We start from the raw sequence: 20,257 nt of genomic DNA, 5'->3' as shown, positions 1-20,257 counted from the left end.
TAAATTAGACAAGTTGAAGGGGGGGGGGGGGGGGAGAGACTGGGAGCCTGGAGAAGATGACACGTAATACGCCAAGGAGAAAACTTCGGAAATCACATTTCAAATGCCAGTTAGCAATCAGTTTGACTCGTTAATTGAACTAGGAGAAGAGTCTCAACCAATTTTTGACCCAAATAGAGAGCAGCAGACTCGTATGAACGACTTTAAGGTTATGCAGGTAGAAAAGTCATGTAGCAAGAAAAGAGTCTAGGTCTAGTTAGGCTGCAGTTACGGGAGAGGTGTACCCAATTGCTACAGGAAAATCTAGGTGTAGAATACCAGGTTACAAGCTTAGCCAGCTAACTGAGAACATAGGGGTCTCGTGCAGAGATCAGAGATTTTTATGTAATGAGGAGCTGGAAACAGCCTGGCTGGCAACTTAGAAATGGTATTAAAGGTGATTTGGAGGATATAGGAGCAGCAACGGCACACACTTATGTAGGGTTTGTGGAGCTTTTGTAGCGGTGTGACTATTTCTGGATTAACAGGGAGCTCAGCAATTTGCTTTTGACTGAAAAAAACTTCCATACCTGTGCCCTGCCTGCTGCTGCAGTCGGGAAATGGCGGAGACTGTCTCAGCGGAGGTTACATTTGCTGTCCCTACTTTCTCATCTGCCACCTGTTGGCGGTTTCCCAGGCTGCTTGACACTTCCAAATACCAAGGTTCAAATGGCTCTGAGCACTATGGGACTTAACATCTATGGTCATCAGTCCCCTAGAACTTAGAACTACTTAAACCTAACTAACCTAAGGACATCACACAACACCCAGCCATCACGAGGCAGAAAAAATCCCTGATCCCGCCGGGAATCGAACCCGGGAACCCGGGCGTGGGAAGCGAGAACGCTACCGCACGACCACGAGATGCGGGCCCAAATACTAAGGCTAGTAGCCATGTGTTACTAATGGAGAAAAAACCCCGTTCTTTTGAAGAAGTAAGTACAGTTAGATGATTAACTAATGCTGTATCTTATCTGGTATTTGAGAGTTAAAGATTATATTGCATCTCTTTTCTGTAGGTTACATATGGAGGACAAATGGGTAAGCACTTGTCGTTACGTATCTGCTTAAAATTTTAATACAGTGAATAGTTCCAATATGAGGTGGACGTATCGGAGACAGTGGGAACCAGCCAAATTAAATGGGAATCCCACATCACTGCATAAGCTGCATTACATTTAAAGTGTACGAGATCGTCTGCGGTGCGTAATGGTTACATACTGCAGAAACTCAATTTTTGTTGAATTTTAAGACGCGAAAAATAAGAGATCGAAAATATAGCTGAGACTTTGGTATCAGTGATCTACTTCTTTGATCGTCCTGTTCGAGAATGTTACACAAGTAGCTACCAGACACGATCGGGCGTAAATTTTAAATATTTTGGAACGTAACAGCATCAATAACCAGACTCTTAGAGAATGTCGCACGGCTTACATTTGGACGAATGCCTTCTAGACAGGTGCTTAGAGAGCAGTAGTTTCTGAACGTTATCATGTGGAAGTGGCCTTTAACCTGAACGTGTTGTTTCTCTCAGCCGTTTGGTGTATTGTCATCCAGCGCATGACTGACCACACTGTCTGGTGTGGCCTGAGAGATATTAAAGTATACTACGAGGAAATAGTTCTCTGTAGGCCCCGTAATCATGACATTTCAAATAATGTAATCATCACTAGCGATAAAGATTAAACAAAATTTTCGACAGGTGGTAGTCCAAAGGGCAAAGTGTATTTTATGGTCCGGATAATATGTGTACTTTTTTTCTGTGCCGAAATGTGAAACAATTGAGCTATATTTTGTCTGAGACGATATTTTTGACATACATTCGATAGCTCTTGAGAGGAGGGGTACAAAGATAACGCGAACTGTGAGAAGTTGAGAAGGAACAGCAGCTAAATGTGCATATTGTGAAACCGATATCATCAATCGTAGCGCAGTTTCAGCCCTGTTGTAAAACGATTACTTTGAAATTCATAAATAGATGAATTATTCCCTTGGACGTAGCTTACAGTTGCAGCACAACTATTTTGACCAAGAATTTCACCCTAGTGACGAGACAGTGACGGTAACATCTCTCACTTCAAGAGCTTTCAAGGGCAAAGGTGATTTCATTGAAAGGAATAGTTATTTCACTAACTCGCTGGACAAAAAAAAATTATTAGCATGAACCATATAGTAGTATAGGCCTACACACATCTTTGTGCCTTATCTCTTGTTGAGCACGTTGTTTCGATACCTTGAAACGTTTCATGAAAAGTTGCAACGATCATTTACAGTGAAGAACGAATTAAGACCAGTACAATGGAGTTTATTTATTTAGCGTTTGATACTATTAGACAAGTCATAAGTACGGTAAGGTGGAGCTAAATGAATCATTTCAACTTTTTGGGCCCAAGGGCTAGTACATGTTAAATTGTAATGGTGACTTGATTATAGTTATAGGATTTTTGTAGTAAAAGTACATTGTTTCAAGATCTATTTTTCTTCATTGTAAATAGCAAAATTTAAAATGTTAGAACAACGGAAAAACTAAAAATTTGTGGTGCTATTTCAATCGCAAATGGGGCTACGCGAATCATTGTAAACTGTCACACAATTATGGTCAGTATGGAAGGTTACACTTTTTAATTGTTTCAGAAGATGTTACATACAATTTCCACAGCGGAACTGGTTACGACCAGCGGCTCCCATACAAATTTCGTGAAATGATACCTTGCACTTACCACACCTGATCCATTAACCTTTCGTCACATGTCTAGCGTCAAATATTGGATGTTGCAGGAACCACAAGGTATTTTTTATTTCCCCGACTCAGCTTCCGGTGATGATGAAGAAGCCGCGCGGAGTGGCCCGCGGCTTGAGGCGCCATGTCACGGACTGCGCGGCCCCTCCCACCGGAGGTTCGAGTCCTCCCTCACTCACGGTTGTGTGTGTTGTTCTTAACATAAGTTAGTTTACGTAGTGTGTAAGTCAAGTGACCGATAACCTCAGCAGTTTGGTCCCTTAGGAATTCACAAATATTTGAACATTGTTGATGATGAAGATTAATAATTTCTGGATCTGAAGTTTCTCTTGAACTCCAGCGTATTTCTGCAACTCTTCACCATCTTTCTTTGTGAGTTTTCAAATTGCAATTTTCTCTTCTCTCTTGTAAGACTGAGATGAACCTGCGAAATCAGATGACAAGTTGGAGTTTTCTCTCTCTTTGCACTTATGGTACCGGTGGTTTTCGTTCGGATTGACAAAACAGAAGAAAATTATGATGATGATGTTGCTGGGCTCCCACTTTCCGAATTTCTTGGGGAATTAGAAGGAGTTGCAGAGCCTGGATTTACCTAAGATTCTGTGGTGACAGAGCGGGACTCATCATTCAAGTATTTGGACGAAGGAAAGGAATTGTGTCATGGTATTTTGTTGGGATTGAAGCAGAAAATTGCCGTGCACTCATATCCGTTCGCAGAATTTCCTACACTAGCCCCACGTTTCCAGGCGAAGTTGAAAAATTTACCAAAAAAAAAGAAAAAAAAAGAAATTATAATGTAGGCTGAGTGATTATTGTGTATTATTAGGCTATATAAATACTTTAATACGGAATAAATAATGCATATTATATTCCGATTGAAACAGCCCTACAAGACTGATTGACAATATCCCCCTCCCTATTATTTTCTAAATGTAAAGCAGTTTCTCAAATTTGCTATAGATGTTGCTAGGTGTTCTGTTAACCGATCTGATGGATGCTATAGAACTGCTAACGGAAATATTTATAACTAGCACTCATGTATTTCAACAGTAGACCTTATTTCAAACAGATTTAATATTGCAAGGCGGATTTTTATAAGCAATGCCGTCTTGCCTCTTCTATTTCCTTCTGGGTGATTACTGGGTGGATTAAATATATTTAGAAAAAGTTTCTTGCCGCTTGTGCACGGCTTGTGTAGCAGCGGTTCTGTAACCCAATGACGTCCCAGTTGCGCACATGGGCTGAGCAATAGAATATTTTCTTACTTCTATCCACATAGCCCCATGATTCAGAAAGCCCACACTACCGTTCATTAACAATTACAATCAAAGAAATTATGAACAGCCAGTTAAATAAACAAGAAAAAACTCAGAGATCAGTGTCTAGGTTTCCTAATCACCCAACTGCTTTAGAGCACACTTCGTGTACTTCGACCGAGATCCGACGCACGCACGCAAGGGGCAGTCCTGAAGCCCGTGCACCATCTCACTGGCTGCTTGGGACAGTCTCCGGACCCACAGCTATAGAGAGAAACAGCTGTTCTCCCTGCTCCACACCTTATCCGATTCAGTTTTTACCAGGTGATGCGAGAAAAGGCCAGGGGAATGGTAACTGGGTTTTCGACTCGCAAGAAGCTTTACTGGAGTGAAGCTTCCAGGCAGCCACAGCATTGAAGTCGCTGACTTACACACTCATTGCGGTTGTTTAGCTTGTTTGGTGAGATTTTAGTCGGTTTGTAGGACCTTGGTGAACGATATATCGTGTGTGGGGAGGAAACAGATTCTTCTTTGGTCACAATTTAGTGAAATCTTGCTGTCGTTTTACATGAGATGAGGAGATGTTGCTTAGCTCTGGGAGCCATTGAACAGGTCAAGGCAAAAAGAGTGAACGATCGGTAAGATCGCAGCCGTCGCATAGAGCGTCAAAGCGGCTGTGATGTACTGGTACCTTTAAGCAAGAGATGTATCGAGCAGCGCGCTATGCAGTCGTTGACACGTTCATTCGTCCTATAATTCAGGAGTTGGAGAAAAATACGGAAACACCGCGGGAAATACATGCTAGAACATAAGTGCAGATTCTAGAAATGCCCGCAGCTGCCGCTGTTATATCTGACGACGAACGGCACTTGTGCAATGTCCTCAATACGTTGCAAGTATCAGTGTTCTGTATAGTTGTGAGTGTATTATGTCGGAGATAAGACAATATGTTGAGTGCTTCCGTAACCAAGGGAGGCCAAGTGCTTGGTGTTTCAAGAGGCATCGTATCGAAGATTTGTACCTCATACGGGGAATGCGGAAAAAATCATCCGGTTATTGAAGAGGATTGTTACGAAAAATAAGAGGAAAAAGGTGCAAAAGCTACTGCAGAACTTAATGTCGCACTGGCGAACCCTGTCAGCACCAAAACAACACGAAGGGAGCCCCATAAGCAGGGAATTGCAGGGTGATGGAGAATTCCAAACCAGCTATCAGTGATGCAAATGCCTGTAAAAGGAGAACGTGACGTCGAAGCAATAAAACCTGGAGTATGGAACATTGGAAGAGAGGCATTTGGTCGGATGAGTCTTGTTTCACACGGTTTCCAACTTCTTGACTACTTTACGTCCCAAGAATGAAACATGTTTGGGCTTAGGTAATGAATTGGGCAGCAATTCTTAGTATTGATTGGCGTCTCCATAAAGAGCTGTGTGCCCAACGACCATATACGTGAAATTAGAAAGAAGGTCAGCGTTGGCTGTAATATCGATGGTTTATTGACAGCAAAATCGATTTTCAATCACATAGTGATCATCTTCTGTGCTGTGGTGTGCAAATTAAACACATAGGCACTGATGTCAAATTACTATCAGTAACCAAAGCTATGAAACGATCACAATAACAATAATAATAATAAGTTGACACCAGTGCCTATGAGTTTAATTTGTACACCACAGCACTGAAGATGATCACTATGTGATTGAAAATCGATTTTGCTGTCAATAAACCATCAATATTACGGCCAACGCTGACCTTCTTTCTAAATTCTTAGTATTCCATGGGTCTCATGGTCACTGCAAGGTCGCCTTTATTATCAAGACTATGTGATCATTTTGGCTAACCGGGTCTATCGCATGGTGTAATGTTTGATCGCCGTTGTTGATGCTGTGTTCACAGAGCTCGCATCGTGCAGGACTGGTTTTGTGAGCATCAGGCTGAATTTTCGAATCTTCGCTTGTCTACAACAGTCACCAGATCTCACTGTTATCGAGCCTTCGTGGCCAATTTTGGAGAGAAAGATGCATTATCGGTCTCCACCTACATCATCAGTACCTGATCGTAACAATATTTTGCAAGAAGAATGGCATAAGAGTCCCTTTGAAACCATACAGAAGCTGCATTTATCTATTACGATGCGACTGGAAGCAGGTTTGAATGCCTAGGATTTTACTACACCGAATTAGGCATGTAGCTCTCCATGCTACTCTATCCTGTGCAAGCCTCTTCATCTCCGAGTAACTACTGCAACCTATATCCTTCTGAATCTGCTTAGTGTATTCATCTCTCGTTCTCTCTCTACGATTTTTACCCTGAACCCTTCCCTCCAGTACTAAATTGGCGATCCCTTGATGCCTCAGAAAGTGTCCCGCCAACCGTTCCCTTCTTCTAGTCAAGTTGTGCCACAAATTCCTCTTCTCCCCAATTCTATTCAGTACCTCCTCATTAGTTACGTGATCTACCCATCTAATCTTCAGCATTATTCCTTAGAACCACATTTCGAAAGCTTCTATTCTCTTCTTGTCCATACCATCTGTCGTCCATGTTTCATTTCCATTCATGGCTACACCCCATACAAATACTTTCAGAAAAGACTTCATGTCACTTAAATCTATACTCGCTGTCGTCAGGTCAACTGGTACTAGTTGTGCTTTTTTTGTGTTTCCAAATTTTTATCCACCCACTTATGTGCCTAATAGATAGCGTACAGATTCTATGGGCAGACAGCAAAAAATGTAAGGGTTAAGGTAGTGAAAAAAAGAATACCGGATGATCAAAAAGTCAGTATAAATTTGAAAACTGAATAAACCACGGAATAATGTAGATAGAGAGGTAAAAATTGACACACATGCTTGGAATGACAAGGGGTTTTATTAGAACGAAAAAAAAAACCATATTGCTAGGCGCGTGAAACATCTCTTGCGCGCGTCGTTTGGTGATGATCGTGTGCTCAGCCGCCACTTTTGTTATACTTGGCCTCCCAGGTCCCCAGACCTCAGTCCGTGCGATTATTGGCTTTGGGGTTATCTGAAGTCGCAAGTGTATCGTGATCGACCGACATCTCTAGGGACGCTGAAAGACAACATCCTACGCCAATGCCTCACCATAACTCCGGACATGCTGTACAGTGCTGTTCACAACATTATTCCTCGACTACAGCTATTGTTGAGGAATGATGGTGGACGTATTGAGTATTTCCTGTAAAGAACATCATCTTTGCTTTGTCTTACTTTGTTTTGCTAATTATTGTTATTCTGATCAGATGAAGCGCCATCTGTCGGACAGTTTTTGAACTTTTGGTTCTATAAAATCCCATGTCATTCCAAGCATGCGTATCAATTTGTACCTCTCTATCTACATTATTCCATGATTTATTCAGTTTTCAAATTTATACTGACTTTTTGATCACCCGGTAAATGAATTAAAAAATAAAATATATGCTTGAGTGTACCCGGTTCCGCAAAAGTTGAAGGGTCGCTAGAGAGTAACAGGTAACCTGTTTCACGTAACGCTCAACAGCTGCTGCGTACATTCATTCAGATGATAATTTACCGTAGGTTCAGAAGTGTTTTGATTACACCGTAAGGGAATTAGCTTTCATTAATTTCGAAGCTGTGAAGGATTTTTTTCAGTTCAACGCAGAGGAAGAGTATTTCGAAACAGTACAAGTGTTGTATCGGTTGAGGTAATGCGCTGCCTACCCGTATAGAGACGTCATATAAAGGAAGCCCATCTGCTACTACTTCTTTCCCCGGAGGGGGCAGTTTACGCGCCCAGAAGTCTCCAGATGCGCCCGATTATCCGCCGTAATTTATTCATTAAAATTTAAATGCAGAGGCAGATAAGTATCCCGTGCAGAGGCGCCGTGCGCTGTTCGTGTCCGAGCAACCGGGCGCGCAGCCTCCGCCGGCAGTTGTGCCCGTGGCATGCGACCGAGGTACGGCGCGCCGGTGCGGTACCGGCCAGCTCGTTTTACTCGAGCGGTCTTTCCTTTTGTTTTTATCTGCGTGAAATGTCCGACAACTTAGCTGCCAGAACGGCCTCTGCAAGCCAACAAGTGTTGGTATATCTCTATTGAAACTTCTGAAGCGAAACGATCCAGATGGAGCTGTTTCGAGAGCAAGGTGGCGACAACTGCAACCTGTTTATATTAGACTGCATTAGATAGTAGCCACAGTCTCACGAACATGGAACTTCACGGAAAATTATTATGTAGAATAGAATACATATTTGAAATTCTGAACATAGCAATGGTAAAAAGCAGGGAGCAAAAGATTATCTACAACTTGTACAGGCGAGGGCCTGTTGAATATTGCAGGCCCTAGGTGGTTATGCATCCATTTGTCAGCTTCATCTGCGCCACCAGTTTTCAATGGTCCAAAGAATCCACAGTCTAGGGGGTGAAGTTCATGACTGGCGTGTGGTGGTAAGGATAACAAATTTATGTGATGACCCTGACACCTGACAACAGCTTGAAGACTGTAATATGAACGTTTGATTATCGAGTATCAAGAGGACTGGATTATCTTTAGTTGGTTTGGCATAGTCACTGAAATAATTTAGCCAGTCAACGAAGAAATCAGAGTTTATGAACCCACTGACTGAGATCATGAGGAGAGTTCCTTCGGGTGCATCTCTGAAGAGCGAGGGCTTCATCCTCTGTTATGGAAAGATGATGACTGATGGTATGAAGAAATCGACATGATTCGTTGCATAGACAGCTGCGACAATTTGGCCTCTTTCCTTTTGGACATATTACCTTTCGGATCTTGAAACTTCCTGGCAGATTAAAACTGTGTGCCCGACCGAGACTCGAACTCGGGACCTTTGCCTTACGCGGGCAAGTGCTCTACCAACTGAGCTACCGAAGCACGACTCACGCCCGGTACTCACAGCTTTACTTCTGCCAGTACCTCGTCTCCTACCTTCCAAACTTTACAGAAGCTCTCCTGCGAACCTTGCAGAACTAGCACTCCTGAAAGAAAGGATATTGCGGAGACATGGCTTAGCCACAGCCTGGGGGATGTTTCCAGAATGAGATTTTCACTCTGCAGCGGAGTGTGCGCTGATATGAAACTTCCTGGCAAAGGTCCCGAGTTCGAGTCTCGGTCGGGCACACAGTTTTAATCTGCCAGGAAGTTTCATATCAGCGCACACTCCGCTGCAGAGTGAAAATCTCATTCTTTCTGATCTTGTTAGGAACAGAAAATATTCATTCTCAGCCATGTTACAGCTACGATGAGCAAGGTACTTTTTCTCTTCTACTGCCTGCATCAATTTTTTTAAAAAAATCTCTCATTTTGGGGTTTATTGAAACCAATACTCCTACCTACACAACACTTCTCTGGAGTCCAAAGTGTAAAGCTGGTGCCTTTTGCAGAAATCTTGAACCCATACTGTCTAGCTACCTTTGTGTCCATATTGAATCGGTGATCAAGTTTGTTAGCGTCTGTGTACTCGTATGCCACGTGCATGAGCTGCTTCGTGCTGGTACTGTATAACCTACAATTAAGACCTCTGACGCGGTTGCTTATTCTTTTTTTTCAGATTATCTGGGAAAATCCTTTGTAAACGTCCCCGTGATGTTGGTATAGTTTTCTAAAAGAAAACGCAACCTATAATCGTAATATTTTGAACATTGCCTGTGTATTTGTCTATTGGACGTTTAACGATCCACCACTAAAAGCTTTGTTCTATACTCAAAGCTTTCAGTTGTTTTCTTATTCTAGACTCCTTCGTACCAAGAGCAGTGGAAACCTTTCGTTTGTTTTCTTCATTTTCGATTCGTTGACTGGCCTTATTGAGCAGCTCTTCAGTAAAGATAAGCTTCGTGTTCAGTTTTAGTACATAATTTCAAGTCATTCAGAAACAAAACCTATCCCTTACACTTCACAGCACACGGAAGAAGGTAGCTACAAATTAGCAGTTGTGCAGTAAAGAGTATCCACTCACTCTTTTGGAACATTATATGTACGCCCTTTCGTACATTAATAACGCCTCCAAGCAAAGTCAACAGTTGGTAGCACACGTCACATTTGCAAAACGTGTGGATGCAGACTAAAAGCCAGCCTTTCAAAATGCAGTCAAGAATTAAAGGCTATTGCTCTCTTATTGCCGGCCGCGGTGGTCGAGCGGTTCTAGGCGCTTCAGTCCGGAACCGCGCGACTGCTAAGGTCGCAGGTTCGAATCCTGCCTCGGGCATGGATGTGTGTTATCCTTAGGTTAGTTAGGTTTAAGTAGTTCTAAGTTCTAGGGGACTGATGACGTCAGGTGTTAAGTTCCTTACTGCTCAGAGCCATTTGACCCATTTTTGCTCGGGTATTCTGTGAATAACTTATGCAACAGAGTACTAGAATTACATGAAGAAGAAAGCTGAAAAGTTTTTCTTAACTGTTTCACCTCGGATGTCCGGGATTTCTTCACCCAACTTGTACGATGTGTTTCTGATACCACAATGTACACAACTATGTCAGGGCTGAGCTGATCAGTTTAGCCAACTATCAGGAACACAAGCTGGGCTCTCTTTGGGAATGCACACTCTTTGTTACGTTTACACCACACTGAAGAACATATGCAGAATATACCTACTATTTGTACGTACACAGCACGCGTACCGTCTGAACTTGCAACAATTCTGAGAAACCTTAAAATTAATGGTAATAAACGGAAATTATGACAGAAAATTAACAATGAACTAATATCGAAGTTGAAAGAAATAAAACAGAAAAAGGTGATAAATTTTGTTATTTATATAGGCACTTTAATTAAAGAAGATAACATACGCCCCATGGAAATCAGTTAAGAAACTGCAGCAGCAAAACCAGCTTTTAATGAAAGAAAGTAGCTATTGGTCAACAAGTTGTTTAGAGCTATAGAAAATATTTTGTTTGTCAAGGCGTCCATCTGGAATACGCTCCTGTGAGGCTGTAAAGAAAGCACTTAGGATCACAGACAGAAATCGAGTAGAAGCGACTTATACATGACTTCGGAGAAGACTAACTAGTAATAATTCATGGACAGAAAGAAAAGGCAATGATTGTGTTTTGAAACAAATCAGTGATCAAAGATATCGGATAGCGACTATTCGAGAAAGTGAAACAAACTTTTTGACCTTTATTTAATGGCAGTAAGCTTTTAACAAATACACTGGCAAGAAATAAAGGCAAAAGGGGGAGGGAGCAAGAAACCAAATAGCAGAAATTCGACTGGAGGCAACAAAATGTCAAAATTATCAAGAAATTAAGAGGACAGTACAAAACGGAGAAGAGTGGTTGCAGCGAAAGGACGTAGCCTTTAGAAGTTAACTGAGTATTACTGGTCATGTTGCTGCACTTACAATGTGCAGAAGTTCAATATTGCAAAGCAGTCACATTGTGCGGATTATTATCACTACATCACTTGGTTCTGTCGAGAAAGTTATCAACGGAGGAGTCGTTGCCCACTAACATTTCCTTCAGGTTCTTCTTAAACTGTATCTTATTAGTAACTAATAATATACGTAAGGTGATTGCATCTGACTCTGAAGTAAAATTTCTTTTTCCCAGTACTGATTTTTTGAACTGAGTTTTTGGCTGCAAAATGCTTAGAATTACTCTAGCTAATAGTGGGAATAAAGAACTCTCCGAGTGCAGTCTGCTTGATACACAGTTCAACAACGAAGTTTTTGAAACCTAAGTAAAGAAAAAATAGTGGACACTTTGCAACACTTACCTGTGTGCATAGTCTTCACTGCACTGCATAGAGCCCAGGTTAGTTACGTGCACGCTAGCGTTTTGTTATGAACTTCACTGTTAAGGCACGCTCCTTCAGCAGTCACGTTCTAGATGTGGCGACCAAAGTCATTGAAAAATATCAGACGTTCATACGCTGGTCCTCGCTTGTTAATCATACGAAATTTTTGCCACAACTTTTAATGGAACTAGTTTCACGATATCTGAATGTCACGTGAGCCAAAATCGTTTGTCGTTGAGAGCAAGCGTTCAACGCGAACGTAAATATTTGCTTTATTGTTGTCATGTAACAGGTGACGGTGAAATGAAACACACAAATACTATCCGAACTTTTTTCATTTCTCTGAAACTTGAGTCAAAGCGGCAATTCAAATTTACTGTCATTAAAGTGACACAAGAGCGTTTTCTGTGTACTAATCATTGTGATTTTCATTGACAACTGAGTTACAACTGAATGGTATTTTTAACGACCAGTTACGTTTACTGTCTCACGAGTAAATAAAAGACGGAAATTGTCTTCTAACTATCTAACATTCAATATATTCAGTATTCAATACCTCTATTCTGAACGAGATCAGTGTTTAGAATGTGACACACGATTTCGAAATAATTACTTTCTAAAGTTTAACTGCTTTTGCCTACAAATTCACTCGTTCGAAAATTACGTTTATATAAACTTCTTCTTTGAAAATTACCCAAAACAGAATTTTAATTATTACTCCAAGTATCTTCTATAAATCTATAAAATGTTATGGTAAATGAATCATCCGGCTGTAACACGCAGTAACTACTCGCTTGAGCTACATAATGGCGGAGCAGTAACAAGATAGTCCTACAAGTCTAACAATGCAGTATCGATACTAAATAAATGTAATTCGCTTAGTAACCAGCAAGATAGATTTCTGTTAGAATCCAATAAAATCGGCAAAAAAGAAGATCAGAAAATTACCAGGTGGAAACGTGCTAAGAGTTCAAAATAATACGAATGACCTAATGATATAATGAATTTCAACTTAAACAATATTGGAAGTCGCTATCAGCACAATCCTTTACGAAATTTCGAAACCAGAACACTTGCCTTTCAGTTTCGCACGAGTACATTACATTCAGTTTCATGACTTTCGTCTTTAGCTAAACTTTTTGTGACGTCGTAAGAGAGCGGTGACGTAGCGTCTCTAACTCAGGTGGATGGAACGATTTTTAAAGGGACAGCTACGGTCGCAGGTTCGAATCCTGCCTCGGGCATGGATGTGTGTGAAGTCCTTAGGTTAGTTAGGTTTAAGTAGTTCTAAGTTCTAGGGGACTGATGACCTTAGAAGTTAAGTCCCATAGTGCTCAGAGCCATTTGAACCATTATTTTTAAAGGGACAAAATAACTGAGAACTGTGGCGTCTGATGTAACCCAGCGTTCTGATGTGACACGATGATATTTGCGAAATGCATTCGTTTATAAGACCTGTGAGAAGTTTGTGAAGTCAGCCACGTAGGTTAAATATGTAGGAATAAAGTTGCGAGTAGAAATTGTTGAGTTGGCTAAAGCAAGACTACAGTTTACAGGGCGAACTTGTATTTTCATCTGAGACTCGTGCTAGCTGTTCCTCGTAGGTGTCAAGTTGATCTGAACAATAAATTGGAAGGAAGATGCTTTTTAATCTAAAAACGCCGTCAGGATTTAGAGATGTGGAATTTCCAATACAACAGGCATAAATACACTGCCTTCGTCGTGTATTTCTTCAAAGAACAAGACAAAACACATTAATGCGCGTACTGAGACACACAGACAGCTACTTTCCCATCGTGCCGTACGTGAAATGAAGAGGAGAAGAGAACATTAAAAGGTGTCGATAGACTCTCCACCACGCTATGTACGGTGCTTGTGGTGTACCTGCGTTGACTCGCACAACCGACTTGACATAACTAATGACTTCAGGTCTTCTATATGGTGTTATCCAATTTCTTTTTACGTGCTGGAATGACATAAACAGTTGGGAAAGAGCGCGTCATTAACTCCAACAGCTCTCAGTGTGTCTCCTGAACAATGGTTCATTCTGCATTCATCGCGGCATGGATGCCGCTTATTCTGACTCTTCCCAGTATCGACGATAAAGATCCTTAATTGTGAGAGGACATGTAATACCTTATCTCCTAGTACGATTCATCATACCGATGACATGAAGGGAGCAACTGCAATACTTTATAATCCCCTTTATTCAACTATTTCTATCCAATGTTGTTAGCGTACGAAAAGTTCGTTTTAGCAGGGTGCTGAATACTTCTTGATTTTACAATTTAGTCTTGAATTGCTGCTGCTGGTGCCGTGGGATATCAGAAAGCTTTTCCTCTAGAAATTGAAGATCTTTCTGCTGAAACAATGTTTCTTAGGTCGAGACTGCCTTAGACCTTTTCGCAATTAGCTGGATCCCCTGAGAATCGTCCTGCTACGCTGAGGAAACAGTAAATGCATAGCTAGTTGACCGCTTCCGTAATCGAGATGAGCGCTATGTTGATCTAAAAGCTTTAGTCAAGAAATCGATTTATAAGAAGACAATCCATTCCAGGTGAGCAAACGGATACTCTAACTGAGGAAAAGCCGTACGCAAATATCGATCCCATGACGGTTATGTACAGGTTTCGACACATCGTATCAAAAGTCTATAGGCAAGTTATAGACTATTACACGTCGAAACTTTACTGCCATATTATATTATGTTGGTGACACTCTGTGAATGCTGTGCAAAATGCTCTATAATTATAAATACGAGGTATATTCGAAAAGTAAGAGCTGTTCGACCATAAAAATATATATTTTTTTAGAAAAATCTGTTGGTGGTTTTAGTTTTCCGTAAACCCACTTCATTTTTCCATGTAATAACCGTTGACTTCTTAATAGTTTTCGCACCGTTGTAATAGTTACCTGAACATCTCTACATAGAAGTTCTCCACTTGGGACTTGAACAAGTTGACAACGTCCAAACCATTGTCAACCATATCACTATTTCAAGTACAGGGAAAGATAATTGTCGTTGAATTTGAGCTCTGTTCTGTAGGGTGGGTGGTCGAAAATTTCCCATTGGAAAAGTTGAGCCTTATTCTTACTACGCGTAGCGGGGTGTAGATGCTCATTGTGGAGAGGATTATCCTCGACAGCAGTTTATGTAGTCTGAGATAGAAAGGTGACAGAGAGAGAGAGACAGGGGGAGGGGGGTCCAGTAAGAGAGAGCACTGGAAAGTGTAACCAAGTGCCGTTGGTTGAAATAGGTGTTTACAGTCATTTATGCACAGACTACAGCCAACGCTGTTTCCCTAAATCAACTGGGATGGCTTCCTTGAAAAAGACACGACCGCTTTCTTTCTCACCGTTCCACAGTCAAAGCTTTTGGAAGTCCAACGTTGTCGCGGACGTGGGATAGCGGCTGGCGACACAAATAAAGAAAACAGACTACCAAGACCGTATGATCAAAGAAATTTATTTCAAACGACTAGTTTCGGCCCAACATTTACGCCATCTTCAGGTCCTCTACAGAACAAAAGAGTACTTTGATGCATTGGTGTATGTATCTAAAACGCATATAATACTAGCTGTCGCTGACTGCATACCTCAGGAATGTACACCCTACAACGTGGTGTCACCACTGCGAGCAGTTGTACAAAATGTACGTCATTCGTTGGCCACATGTGTAGCAAAACCCATATAATATTAGCTGTCGTTAGTCGCGTACATCATGAGTGTATAAGCTATCACGTGTTGCCATCACTGTGACCACATGGACTTGATGTGCTTATAAAGAAAATGCCCAAAGATGCCGAGCATTTACAGGACAATCTGTTAATCAGGTGTTGATTGAAACTTCCTAGCAGATTAAAACTGTGTGGCAGACCAGGACTCGAGCCCGGGACCTTTGCATTTTGCGGGCAAGTACTCTACCACCTGAGCCACCCGAGCACGACTGACGACCGGTCCTCAAATCTTTTCTTCCGCCAGTACCTTCTGTGACGTTTGGAAAGCAGGAGATGAGGTACCGACGGAACTAAAGCTGTGAGGATGGGTCGCGAGTCGTGCCACGCTAGCTCTGATGGTAGAGCATTTGCCAGCGAAAGCCAAAAGTCTCGGATTCGAGTCCCTGTCCGGCAACTCCTCTGCATTTTCTGAGCACTCTTTTTCTTTTTTTTTTGGTCATCAGTCTACTGACTGGTTTGATGCGGCCCGCCACGAATTCCTTTCCTGTGCTAACCTCTTCATCCCAGAGTAGCACTTGCAACCTACGTCCTCAATTATTTGATTGACGTATTCCAATCTCTGTTTTCCTCTACAGTTTTTTCCCTCTACAGCTCCCTCTAGTACCATGGAAGTCATTCCCTCATGTCTTAGCAGATGTCCTATCATCCTGTCCCTTCTCCTTATCAGTGTTTTCCACATATTTCTCTCCTCTCCGATTCTGCGTAGAACCTCCTCATTCCTTACCTTATCAGTCCACATAATTTTCAACATTCGTCTATAGCACCACATCTCAAACGCTTCGATTTTCTTCTATTCCGGTTTTCCCACAGTCCATGTTTCACTACCATACAATGCTGCACTCCAGACGTACATCCTCAGAAATTTCTTCCTCAAATTAAGGCCGGTATTTGATATTAGTAGACTTCTCTTGGCCAGAAATGCCTTTTTTGCCATAGCGAGTCTGCTTTTGATGTCCTCCTTGCTCCGTCCGTCATTGGTTATTTTACTGCCTAGGTAGCAGAATTCCTTAACTTCATTGGCTTCGTGACCATCAATCCTGATGTTAAGTTTCTCGCTGTTCTCATTTCTACTACTTCTCGTTACCTTCGTCTTTCTCCGATTTACTCTCAAACCATACTGTGTACTCATTAGACTGTTCATTCCGTTCAGTAGATCATTTAATTCTTCTTCACTTTCACTCAGGATAGCAATGTCATCAGCGAATCGTATCATTGATATCCTTTCACCTTGTATTTTAATTCCACTCCTGAACCATTCTTTTATTTCCATCATTGCTTCCTCGATGTACAGATTGAAGAGTAGGGGCGAAAGGCTACAGCCTTGTCTTCTGAGCACTATGCGACTTAACTTCTGAGGTCATCAGTCGCCTAGAACTTAGAACTAATTAAACCTAACTAACCTAAGGACATCACACACAACCATGACCGAGGCAGGATTCGAACCTGCGCCCGTAGCTGTCGCTCGGTTCCAGACTGTAGCGCCTAGAACCGCACGGTCACTCCGACCGGCTTTCTTGAGGTGTTGAGTGCTTTGAATCCCATAGTACCCTATGATGAAAACATTTCAAAATGTTGCGTTTTCGGAAAGGAAACGAAATCGAGAATAAATTACCGCTGAAATTGTATGATAAACGTATAGCACGTGTACTTATGGTGAGTATGTCCTAGTTGCTTTGAAGGCTTGTATTTTTTCCGCGTTGCACGAAATATTATACTGAATAAATATACCAGTATCATTATATTGCACGTTTCTTAACGCGTCCTCGCTAACGTGTACTACCTGTGGTCCCTGCTAGATCTCCCATCGGGCGAAGTGTATCACAAATGGCTCCTGCTCGACTCGACCAATTTACGCTGCCAGGAATACAATGACGTATGATGTATTACCTATCAGCTGTGAATACATTTTTGTGTGACCCTTCAACGAGAGAGCTTTCTGAACAAATCAAATATGACATTCTTGATGATTAATTGAGTGTAAAATTCTATTCTGTGGACTTAAATTTCAAAATAAAAGAGCAATATACACTCTATAACAAAGTTAAAGGGTAACTTATTCGAAAACCCGCAATTGTTTCCATTTGAGACGCATAAATTTGATATTATTTTCAAAGGTGCCTACAATCTTCCACTATGGTGGTGCAAAAGTGTGGCACTCTGCGACGTCAACCTCCAGCTCAGCGACGGTTAAAACAGCAAGATGTTGCCACATACGAAAAATGGTCACTGCTCAGAATTTCATGTGATCTGTAAGATAGGTTAATGCTGTCACATTGACAACAAATTTCACCATAATTCTGCCCTGCCTTGGCGTGAGCAAGCAGGACTGCAACATTTGCAAGCACTTAAATAAAAAGGCAAAGGATTCGTCTAATACCCGCCCCCGTCCCCCCGCCGAATTCGGCAACGCCCTCAGCACCACCCATGCAGCTTTGTTGAGCACGTTACTAATGTAATTGTTAGAAACGTCGACACCAATTCAGCCTGGCCGCTTCTCTAGCGCCTGAATGTAGGCAAACCACATCGTAGGTGTGTCGAAAGGGGTTGCCTAGCCCTTAGGCGCTGGAGCAGCTACTAAGCTGATTTCGTGTCGAAATTTCTGAAGATACATTTATAACGTGCTCAACAAAGGTGCGTGAGTGGCACCCAGAGTGTTGCCGAACTGGGGTGTCTTACAGGGACACTTTGCCGTTTTATTCACGCAGTTTTTAATGTTACAATCGTGAGTAATCACGCCACAGGAAGGCGGAAAACGAGAGAGTTGAAAGAGCGTAAGTACACTTAGTTTAAGTACCCTTTGCTGTTTCGGTTCACATTCAAATTTCGTTGAGTGGTTTCTAACAGTTTCTAGTGGTTCCAACCTGTAGATAGGGCAAAAATTCCGGTCGTGATGCGCTCCAAAGGGTTGCCACATTCAGTGGGGATGCAGCCCCACAATGTACTTAGAGAAGGATCGAAACGTCCGAGGGCGTCAGCAGAGTGCAATGTTGTCAAAAACATCTACCTGCTACTCATCGCTCTAGGAACTGTCGTTTCCAACCGCAAAATGTGTAGCTATCAACGCCCAAGGGAAACGGGTAGTTTCATTGAAGCCCTTTATGCCGGCTACCTTCTCATGTAGATTCTGAGCAGCGGTGTGTCTGAAATGTTTTCCTCCGTCACCTATTAGAAAACCTCACAAGTTCAACACTGGGTGTCACTGTTCTTACCTCCAGCGCAGGTGATATCAAAAGGAGGGATGAAGGGTAGGTAAGAGGGGCTGTGACGACCTTAAAATCCTGTGACAAGTCCACAGTGGAAATGTGCAGAATTGTGGCGAAATTTGGTGCCAGTATGCGGCTCTCCCGCATCATCCCCTACGGTCCTCGGAGTATGGGACCTCATCATCATTATCATCATATTATTATTAATCCAACTTACAGCTCACATGACGTTCCGAGCTGTTGCCTTTCTTTCGAATGTGTCGGCACCTTGCTGTTTGAGGCGTCGCCGAACCCGAGGCACCACGGTTTTGCATCATTATAGAGGAAGGTTGTAGGCAACTTTGAGCCAAATTTCAAAATTATGCGTGGCAGCGCGAGGGAATTATGAGGTTTCACTTTAAATCTGTTGTGCAATGTGGTAGTCTAGGGGGACTCAACGCGACCGCTGTCCCATGGCTAGAAACAGGAATGGCAGTGCCGCCAGATGAAGGGAAGCAAGAATCTGCGCGCTGCCCCACAGCGAGGAACATGATTCTCAGCTCCGCCGTGAACACACAGCGACGAATGCATGGTGCTAAAAGTGGTTCATCATTTGCACTTACACATTGAACAACTTGATATTACACTAACAACACGATTTCTACATGCACTGATAGTAAGCAAAGACATTACAAAGCTATAATTTAACGTCAGAGACGAGAGGTAGGTATGTCTGATGCCTAATGTAAACAGCATAATGTACTGAGTGACACGTATTGAACTACATGAAATAAAATCGCCATAACTTCTGAACGGTTTCCGTTAGCACGTTCAAACTGCACGGTTGGTCGCGGGGGTGATGGGAATTAGTATGCGCATTAAGGTTTGGTTTGCATGGGATCGCTAGTAAGAAAAATTAGCGCATATAGGGGTCTGAGAACCCGCATTTCGCGATCGAAAAGTATCTTCACTCTCAACTGGTTACTGTGTGGTGTGCAGTGTCCAGTCACGGAATAATCGGTGCGATATTCCTCGATGGCACGGTGACTACCGAACGGTACGTGAATGTTTGGTTCAAAATGGTTCAAATGGCTCTGAGCACTATGGGACTTAACATCTAAGGTCATCAGTCCCCTAGAACGTAGAACTACTTAAACCTAACCAACCCAAGGACATCACCCATAAATCGTCAGTAAAGCAGATGACAGACTGAGATTCATCGCAAGAATCCTAAGGAAATACAGTCCGAAAACAAAGGAAGCAGGTTACAGTACACTTGTTCGCCCACTGCTCGAATACTGCTCACCGATGTGGGATCCGTACCAGATAGGGTTGATAGAAGAGATAGAGAAGATGCAACGGAGAGCAGCGCCCTTCGTTACAGGATCATTTAGTAATCGCGAAAGCGTTACGGAGGTGATAGATAAACTCCAGTGGAAGACTCTGCAAGAGAGACGCTCAGTAGCTCGGTACGGGATTTTGTTGAAGTTTCGAGAACATACCTTCACCGAGGAGTCAAGCGGTATATTGCTCCCTACTACGTATATCTCGCGAAGAGACCATGAGGATAGAATC

At 42.2% G+C, this 20,257-nt stretch overlaps 1 protein-coding gene and 1 non-coding gene across 2 annotated transcripts in view; one reads left to right on the top strand and one right to left on the bottom strand.

Annotated features, from left to right (window-relative positions):
• The window catches only part of LOC126252696 (homeobox protein EMX1-like), a 336,851-nt gene that overhangs the window by 58,688 nt on the left and 257,906 nt on the right, over nucleotides 1-20,257 (top strand). The gene's annotated exons all lie outside the window — the stretch shown is intronic.
• On the bottom strand, nucleotides 8,830-8,904 carry Trnat-cgu (transfer RNA threonine (anticodon CGU)). The gene has a single exon. It is a non-coding gene; the product is annotated as a tRNA-Thr (tRNA).

The sequence above is a fragment of the Schistocerca nitens genome, chromosome 4 (assembly GCF_023898315.1).
Source record: "Schistocerca nitens isolate TAMUIC-IGC-003100 chromosome 4, iqSchNite1.1, whole genome shotgun sequence".
In the NCBI taxonomy this organism is placed as follows: domain Eukaryota; kingdom Metazoa; phylum Arthropoda; class Insecta; order Orthoptera; family Acrididae; genus Schistocerca; species Schistocerca nitens.
The sequence above is the reverse complement of the archived record's forward strand: the minus strand, read 5'-3'. Positions and strand labels throughout refer to the sequence as shown.